The sequence below is a fragment of the Pleurodeles waltl genome, chromosome 3_2 (genome assembly GCF_031143425.1).
Source record: "Pleurodeles waltl isolate 20211129_DDA chromosome 3_2, aPleWal1.hap1.20221129, whole genome shotgun sequence".
NCBI classification, from domain to species: Eukaryota; Metazoa; Chordata; class Amphibia; order Caudata; family Salamandridae; genus Pleurodeles; species Pleurodeles waltl.
Window position 1 is genome coordinate 92882210 of NC_090441.1, and position 9734 is coordinate 92891943.

Below are 9734 nucleotides of genomic sequence, written 5' to 3' on the forward strand. Positions count from 1 at the left end.
CGCTTACTCAATTCATCCTCCGACGAAGTGCTATTATCATCTGACTAGCACATTACCACCTCCACTAGTTTTCTTCTGACGTACTCTCTGAAAATGCCCAATTACACCTCACCGTGCATACTTGTTTCCTAGCTGGGCACCATTTATCATTAGCAAGATGCTCACAACTCCCACACCTATAACATCTCCTTCTATTATCATTACTAAGACCTTTCCGGTCTACTTCTATTTTCCCTATATTATTTTCTTTTGATTCTTAGAAAATCTCTTTGCTTTAACTCTTGCAACTATAGCATCTTCACTTTTACTCTCCACTAAAACAGCCTTGGAACAGCTTCCTGTTAATTCTCCTCTTTTAACAATTTCAATAACTTCTTGCAAGGAACTCTCTCCTTTAGCCCATAAATTGTCTTGAATACTTGAATTCGATGACTGCATGACAGTCTGATCCCGAATGAGTTCATCATGCAGAGTGCCAAATCTACAGTTAATTGCCAAACTCTTTAATGCAAATCTTCAAAACATGACGCAAATGCGGCGCTAAAAAAGTATAAATATGGGTTTCGGTTTTTTCTTTGCATTCTGGGAGGTGTAGTCCCATTTACAATGGAAAAACCAGAACTACAAGTCCCAAAATCCAAAGAAAAATTGTGGAATGGCGCAGCGCATCAGATATGTACCTGGGAAACTTGACAGGGCTGCCTCTGAAAGGCACCATCCTAGCTATGGAGACGCAGGTAGCAAGATGCCTTGATTGCGCCATTTATCCTGCATTTCTGAGGCCTGTTGAAGGGGAAATGGCTCCATCGTGGCTTAACCACTTCCGTTATGTGCACTCTGTGTTAGACATGTAGGGGGTCATTACAACCCTGGCGGACAGTGTTAAAGGTGCGGTAATACAGCAAACAGGCCGGCGGACAAAAAAAGGGAATTATGACCGTGGCGGAAGCCACCAACATAGACAGCCACTTTAACACACCGCCCGCCACGGCGGTACAGACAAGCAGCGCGGCGGTCACTGCCAACAGACAGGCGGAAGACAATGTACCGCCCACAGTATCACAACCCGCCAATCCGCCATCTTTTCCTGGGCGGATTCACCGTGGATAAAAACATGGCGGAAACAGCTTTTCCAATGGAGAAAACCCTCACCTCAACACACTCCATGAGGAAGGAGGACACCATGGAGCCGGAATTACAAATACTCCCTGCCCTTGTCTTCCTGCTCATGTACGAACACCAGCAACGGCGGCGCCGAAGACAACGCTGAGTACTGCACCTACGACATAGGGGAGGGGAGAGGCAAAAGACAGGGAGACACACACGCAACACCCCCACCCTCGCACATTACAACACACACCAGTGCATTTCCAAACATCACAGTAACAACCCACAACCCCCCCGGAAGAATGCAAAGACAAAAGGAAATCAGTCCAAACATTGTAATGTATCAAAATACAGTTCCAAATATATACAGATATATATACACAATCAAAATTATATACATTACGAGAAGTAGTGCAGGTATGCACATATCAATGTCCGTGCACCACTGGTCCAAAAATGCATGGGCGAGGCCCACACTAGATACCTGTCCACAAACGGAGAGAACACTGCAGGGGAATCAGATAGAAATACAACAGGCACCTCAGGGGGAAGTGAAGGGGGGGCACCTCAGCCGGATTACAGCACCACGCCAGATCCACGACGGGGCTCCATGCCCATTGATGTATCCTGGGGAGTGCAAAGCCACAGTCTCGCAAGTCTCTACAGTGGGTGGTTTGCCCACTGTTACATCCTGGGGAGTGCAAAGCCACAGTCTCTCAAGTCTCTACAGTGGGTGGTTTGCCCACTGTAACATCCTGGGGAGTGCAAAGCCACAGTCTCTCAAGTGGGTGGGTTGCCCACTGTACCATCCTGGGGAGTGCAAAGCCACAGTCTCAAGTCTCTACAGTGGGTGGGTTGCCCACTGTTCATTCCTGGGGAGTGCAAAGCTACAGTCTCTCAAGTCTCTACAGTGGGTTGGTTGCCCACTGTTACATCCTGGGGAGTGCAAAGCCACAGTCTCTCAAGTGGATAACAGTCTCCACTGGTTCTGGAGGGGGACTGGTGCCCAGAGTGCTTCATCCTGTTAAGGGCAGACGGAGCGGATGCATGTCTCCACTGGTTCTGGAGGGGGAATGGTGCCCAGAGTGCTTCATCCTGTTAAGGACAGACTGAGTGGATGCATGTGTCCACTGGTGCTGGAGGGTGAATGGTGCCCAGACTGCATCAGGCTCTCTGTGACGGTTCCTGTTCCGTCACTGTCCCAGCTGCACATGAGATAACGATGCTTGATGTGGCGGTGCTTTTCCTTGTGCAGCGGTGCTTTGCCATGGCGGTCTCTGACCTGTTCAGCGGTGCTTTGCCCTGTTCAGCGGTGCTTTGCCATGGCGGTCTCTGACCTGTTCAGCAGTGCTTTGCCCTGTTCAGCGGTGCTTTGCCATGGCGGTCTCTGACCTGTTCAGTGGTGCTTTGCTCTGTTCAGCGGTCTTCACCATGGCGGTCTTTTCCTTGTGCAGCGGTGCTTTGCCATGGCGGTCTCTGACCTGTGCATTGGTGTGTGGCATGACGCTCCCGCATTGCCCTGCGGGGCTGTGGCTGCCAGGGCCCTCCTGGCCACTGACTCCGGCGGTGGTCTCCTGACCAGTGACAATACTGCTGCCCTCCTGGGCACTGACTCCGGCGGTGGTCTCCTGACCAGTGACGATACTGCTGCCCTCCTGGGCACTGACTCTGGCGGTGGTCTCCTGACCAGTGACGACGGTGCTGGCGGTGGCGTCTCGGCCGCCGGTGAGGATGGCGCCCTTCTCCGCCGTGCTGCTCTTACCAGACTTCTTCTGGCCCCTCACCACCTTTGGAGGAGTCACAGCTGACTCTGCAATCCCCCTGGGACCCTTGTGTGCAGTTTTGCCTCCAGGAGTCTTCACCCTGTCCCGTCGGCCACTTTCCAATTTGATGTGCTTCACAGGGGGTGGACTGGCAGTGCTTTGGCTCCGTGTCACACTGGCTGCCCTGGTGGCCGGTGCACTCCACACACCTTGAACACGCACCACAGGTCCTGGTGTTTTTTGGCTGAGGTGGTACTACGGGACTTATGAATTGGAGGGGTGGGGGTGGGGGTGGTGGCAAAGAGGTCAACGTTGCTGAGGAAGAGTTGCTGACGAAGACTGGGATGGGTAGCTGGAGGGGGTCTGGGAGTGGAGGAAGAGGAGGTGGTTGTAGGAGGTGTAACTTTAGGTGTTTTGGGTGCAGGTGCTGGTACTGGAGGCTGTTGTGAGGTGGATGGATGTTGGGTGTGTGGGTGCCCGCGTTTGTGTACTTTGGGCTGGGGCGTCACAGACACACTGGGAGTGGACACAGGGGACGTGTAAATGGTAGTGGGGGTAGTGAGTGCAGGTGAGCGGGGTGTGGTGCTGGGTGTTCTGGTGCGAGTCCTAGTGCCTGTAGATGTAGTGCATGCAGGTGAGAGTGTAGACGACACTGGGAGGGAGGAGGGAGACGAGGAGGGAGGCACTGGATGTTGCTGTGTCTGTATGTGGGTGATGATTTGCGTGAGTGCCTGTGGGTTGTGTGGTGCCTATGTTTGCCTGAGCTACTTGTGTGTGTTGAGGTGTATGCATGCTTGTTTGATGGTGTGCTTGGGATAGGCTGGGGTACAGGGGATTGGGTCTGGGTGGAGGAAGTTGGAGGGGGGAGGCTAGACACAGGGACAATGGCTGCCATCAGTGCTGAGGCCAGAGATTGCAGGGTTCGATGATGGGCAGCCTGACCAGAATGAATGCCCTCCAGGAATGCATTAGTGTGTTGCAACTCCCTTTCTACACCCTGGATGGCATTCACAATAGTAGACTGCCCAACAGTGAGTGACCTGAGGAGGTCAATGGCCTCCTCACTGAGGGCAGCAGGGGTGACAAGGGCAAGGGCTGAGGTGCCTGGGGCGAAGGTGATGCCCACCCTCCTGGGTGAGCGGGCACGGGGCGAACGCTGAGGGGCTGCTGGGAGGGCGGTGCTGGTAGGGGAGGTGGCGGCTGTACCTGTAGAAGTGGGGGGCACAGATGGTGCCGCCACCACAAGGGAGCTCCCATCAGCGGACGAGTCTGTGTCGCTGGTTGGTGATCCTGTGCCCGACATGAAGTTCCCCTCGCCCTCCGTCCCACTGGTGTATTCAGAGTCTGTGGTGTGGCCCTCCATGGCCATGTGGGATGCAGCTCCCTCGTGCTCCAGTGCCACTGTACCTCCGCCTGATGATGCTGATGCACAAAAGAACAGGGAGAGCAGAAAAAGGGGGGGTGGGGAGGAACGACAGAAGAAAGACAGGTTGAGTGCATGGCTTACCGCTACCGTTGGTGGACAATACAGACACAGCAGCCCCCTGCACTACACCGTGCTCTTGGCCACTACAGATGCAATTCCTGGGATCTGGCCTACATGGCTATGGTGGACATCTGCACACATGGATGCCACAGGGGCATGTATATCTGTACTTGGCCCTCTACTGAGGTGGGGTGGAATGGCACATGGCCTGCATTACAGAGGGGCCTAGCCTACGAAAGTCGCCCTGGCCTAGGGAAACCCACAGCCCTCCTCCCCCACCCAGACCCCTCCACTGCGCGCAAAGTCCCCAGAATGCGAGTGTACTCACCCCCTTGTGTCTGCTGTGATGCCCTCAAGCGCCCATCCAACTCCGGGTAGGCCACCGCCAGGATCCTGAACATCAGGGGGGTCATGGGGCGACGGGCACCCCTCCCACGTTGGGAGGCCATCCCCAGCTGAGCCTCCGCCGTCTTCTTGCTCCAGCGGCGAATGTCCTCCCATCTTTTCCGGCAGTGGGTGCCCCGTCTCTGGTGGACACCCAGGGTCCGGACGTCCTTGGCGATGGCATGCCAAATGTCCTTTTTCTGGTGGGCGCTGACCTACATGACATGCACAGGGGAAGAAGAGAAGTCATTACCAACTGCCCCGTCGATGTGAGTGGCCCCCATCCCTACCCTTGCCATGTGGCACATGCATTCACAGTCCTTCATGTTCCCTGAACTGTGCCCCCTTCCTTCTTACAACCAGCCCTCTCCACCCAGGCATAGCCCATACAACGTGCTCCCTGTGTACTTACCTATTGGTCTGTAGGACCGTAGAGTAGCGTGTACTGGGTAGGACCCCGTCCACGAGCTTCTCCAACTCCTGAGCAGTGAAGGCAGGGGCCCTTTCCCCAGACGCAGCAGCCATTGTCTCTTCCAGACCGAGGTCACAGCAGCACTTGCAGTGTAGGTCCTCTCCTGTCGAAGATCAGGTATCGAGTGATTGAACAGATAGAAAATGGCGGTGACGTCCACGGCGGTGCGTATCATCACCGCCAGCGCACTTCATCATTGGCTCCTGGGACCTATAGGGTCCAATGTTAACCAATGCAGCATTGCGCCGCGGCCTATGACCGCCTACCGCGACGGTGTACAACGCCAGCGCAGATACCTCACATCCCATTGTCCCAGTTTAGAGGTCAGGCAGCCGCCATTTCAGGGGCCCACATGGCTTCATTAACTACTGCGTCACACATACCTAGGCCTACACTAAACACATACAGGAAGAGTTTTATGTTTGGTGTCGTGTTCTGTGTATCTGTGGGTACATACCTGGAAATTTGTTGACTCTTTGGTCGCTGTTGTCCTTCCTAGGCACCGTCAGCTTGGACATGTGAGAAGATGGCGGAATCCTCCGGTGTACCGACCGCTGGTGGACCTGTTGACAATGGAGGAGCGACATTTAATCATCACCTACAGGTTTGACCGTGCCACTATCAGGAACTATGTACCCAGTTGGAGCCAGACCAGATGTCACCAATCCGCCATCCAACTGGAATCCCCCCTGACGAGCAGGTGCTGTCAGTGCTCCATTTCCTTGCAAGTGGGTCTTTTCAGACAACAGTGGCCATTGCATCAGGGATGTCCCAGCCTATGTTTTCCATCGTGTTGTCCAGAGTGTTGTCTGGCCTGCTGAAACACGTAAGGAGCTACATCATTTTCCCTCAGGTGGAGGATTTGGCTACAGTTAAAGGTGACTTCTATGCCCTTGGACATATCCCCAACATCATAGGTGCTATTGATGGGACACATGTAGCCCTGTTCCCTCCCCACAGGAGTGAACAGGTGTACAGGAACCGGAAGAGTTATCATTCGATGAATGTACAGATGGTATGTTTGGCAGACCAGTACATCTCCCAGGTAAATGCTATGTTCCCTGGCTCTGTGCATGACGCCTACATCCTGCGGAATAGCAGTATCCCGTATGTGATGGGTCAACTCCAGAGGCACCGTGTGTGGCTATTAGGGGACTCTGGTTACCCCAACCTGTCCTGGCTATTGACCCCAGTGAGGAATCCCAGGACCAGGGCAGAGGAATGCTACAATGAGGCCCATGGGCGGACTAGGAGGGTGATCGAACGCACCTTCGGCCTACTGAAGGCCAGGTACAGGTGCCTCCATATGACAGGTGGTTCCCTATTCTACTCACCAAGGAAGGTGTGCCAGATCATCATCGCCTGCTCGATGCTTCACAATCTTGCTTTGCGACGCCAGGTGCCTTTTCTGCAGGAGGATGGTCCAGATGGCGGTGTTGTGGCAGCTGTGGAGCCTGTGGACAGTGATGAGGAGGAAGCTGAGGAAGAAGACATAGACAACAGGGAGTCAGTCATACAGCAATATTTCCAGTGACACACAGGTGAGAACATTTCTTTCTTACCATTACATTCACTTTCACACTTCTACCTCTATCATGTCTGTCATTCCATAGCACTATTTGGTCACTGAGTTGTACCTTTCCATTACGGTTTCACAGGTGTGGTTACCAACGTGTGTCATCTGCTTGCATCCTTCAAGGACTTGTGATGTGTGACATAGGTATGTTGGCTTTACAATAGAAAATGCATTTTGACACTGTCATTGATAATACAAATTTACCAAATCACAGACTGACTCCAGATTGTTTTGTGGTTCAAGGGTGTTTATTTAAGTGCTCAAAAATGGTGGGGGGTTGTAAAATGGTGATGGGGGACGGTGGAGGAATGTCCATGGTAGAGTCCAGTCTATTGGTCACACAAGTGCACTGCCCATATGGGCATAGGAAGTGGAGCTGGGGCAGTTAAAGTATGGACAGGGTAACAAAGTGAGACAGTGGGATGACAATCAGGGTGGTCTCATTTCCTGGCGGGGGTCTTGCCATCTTGCTCTGTCCTGTTCCTGGATCTCAGGGACCGCTTGCATGGTGTTTGTCCGTCTGCAGTGGGTGGGGTGCTGGTGTGGTGGTCAGGGGCCCCTTGCAGTGCCACGGTGTCCCGCATGATGTTTTGTATGTCCTTCAGCACCCCTACGATGGTGCCCAGGGCGGAGCTGATGGTTCTGAGTTCCTCCCTGAACCGCAAATACTGTTCCTCCTGCAGGCGCTGGGTCTCCTGAAACTTGGCCAGGACCGTCGCCATCGTCTCCTGGGAGTGGTGGTATGCTCCCATGATGGAGGAGAGGGCCTAGTGGAGAGTGGGTTCCCTTGGCCTGTCTGTCCCCTGTCGCACAGCAGCCCTCCCAGTTCCCCTGTGTTCCTGTGCCTCTGTCCCCTGGACCGTGTGCCCACTACCACTGCCCCCAGGTCCCTGTTGTTGGGGTGGTGGGTTATCCTGGGTTCCCTGTAGTGGTGGACACACCGCTGATTGACGTGTCCTGGGTACGGAGGTATGGGCCCACTGGGTGGGTGCTGTGCTGGTGTTACCAGAGGGTGGAAGGTCAGTGTTGGGCTGTGCCTGTGCAAGGGGGACCAACTGTCCCGAGGCCCACGATGGTCCGGGCTGGTCATCAGGATCCAGTAGGGCAGAGCTGCTGTCGTCACTGTGGGCCTCTTCTGTGGGTGGAGTGGAGATGTCTGGACCCTCCGGTGTGGTGATGTTCCTTAGTGGTCCTGCAGGGATATGAGAGCATGATTATTGCATGTGTGTGTGTGTAATGGTGTGCAATGGGTGGGTGTGCATGTACCCCAGTGCAAGCATTCCTGTGTGTGGGTTTGTGTGATGATGGTTAGGGGGTTGTTCTGGGTATGTGCAGTGAGCATGCTTTGGTGAGGGGTGACCATGCTTAGTTGTGTCATGCAGGTCTTGGTGTTGGGATGAGTGGTTTGTGTTATTAGTACATTAGTGAGGATTTGGGGTGATAGGGGAGGGTGTGAGGGTGGGGGGGTGTGATCGCATGCAGGTAGGGTGGGAGATATGATAGTTAAGATTTGACTTACCAGTGTCCATTCCTCCTTCGACTCCGAGGCCCTCTGGATGCATGATGGTCAAGACTTGCTCCTCCCATGTTGTTAGTTGTGGGGGAGGAGGTGGGGGTCCGCCGCCAGTCCGCTGTACCGCGATATTGTGCCTGGAGACCACAGAACGCACCTTCCCCCGTAGGTCGTTCCACCTCTTCCTGATGTCCTCCTGATTTCTTGGATGCTGTCCCACAGCGTTGACCCTGTCCACAATTCTGCGCCATAGCTCCATCTTCCTGGCTATGGAGGTGTGCTGCACCTGTGAGCCAAGTAGCTGTGGCTCTACCCGCAGGATTCCCTCCACCATGACCCTGAGCTCCTCCTCGGAAAACCGGGGGTGTCTTTGGCGTGACATGGGGTGGTGTGGGTGATGTGTGGGGTGGTGTAAGTGTTGATGTGTGTGGTGATGTGTAGTGGTGTGTGGTGTTTTGTGCGTGGAATGTTGTATGGGTGATGGTGTTGTGTGCCTCTGAGTGGTGGGGTTGTCTATTGCTGTAGTCTGTCTGTCGCCTTCGTCTTCAGTTTTTGGTCGTAGGGGTTTGTGGGTGATGTGGGTGTGTGTTTTATATTGTGTTGGGTGTGTGGGAGTGGTGTTTGTATGTGTCTCAGGTGTGTGTATTTGGAATTGTCCAATGTGGCGGTGTTTTGGAGATGTGTGTGTATTTTGAGCGCGGCGGTGGGACCCCCAATGGAATACCGCGGTTGAAAGACCGCTGCGTGGATTCGTGTGTCATGATAGCATTGGCGTGTTTCTGTTGGCGTGACGGTGGAGGAATTGTTTTCGCCAGTTTAACACTGACCTTTGGTGTGGCGGAGTTGTGTGGGTGTCTGGATTTTGGCGGATTCCGAGATGTGTGTCATAATAGCTGTGGCGGTATGCTGCGGCGGTATTTTGGCAGTCTTCTGCACGGCGGTAAGCGGCTTTTACCGCCGATGTTGTAATAAGGGCCGTAGTCTCCTTTTTGTCTTTATATCGATTACATCTGCAAATATCTCACCTCTTTCCTCTTCAGCACCTTTTCACTCTCCTTTGAATGCACAGCCACTGGTATAAACGGACGTTCTATGCGCTCTGCGGAGAGGCCTAGGATTGGATGGCCATGTATTCTGTACACTTTTTGACTCGCTGAAGACAGTGAGAGTTCCTCACAGAGCCTGTCAATCTCAACTCTAGAACTGTCATGGCCCAATAATAACACACTGGAGGGGCTCTCTTTAAAGTATGCGCAAATCAAGAGTAATGTGATGCAAAAAAAATACAGGAACAGGACATCCTGGAAATAGAAATAGATAACAAACTTACATGAATTATGAAGTACAACATGTGAAATATAAATAGGAACTAACTCGATGACCTAGATTGCATTAAAGGTTTTTTTCATCCATAAATCGACCAGATTTTCTGG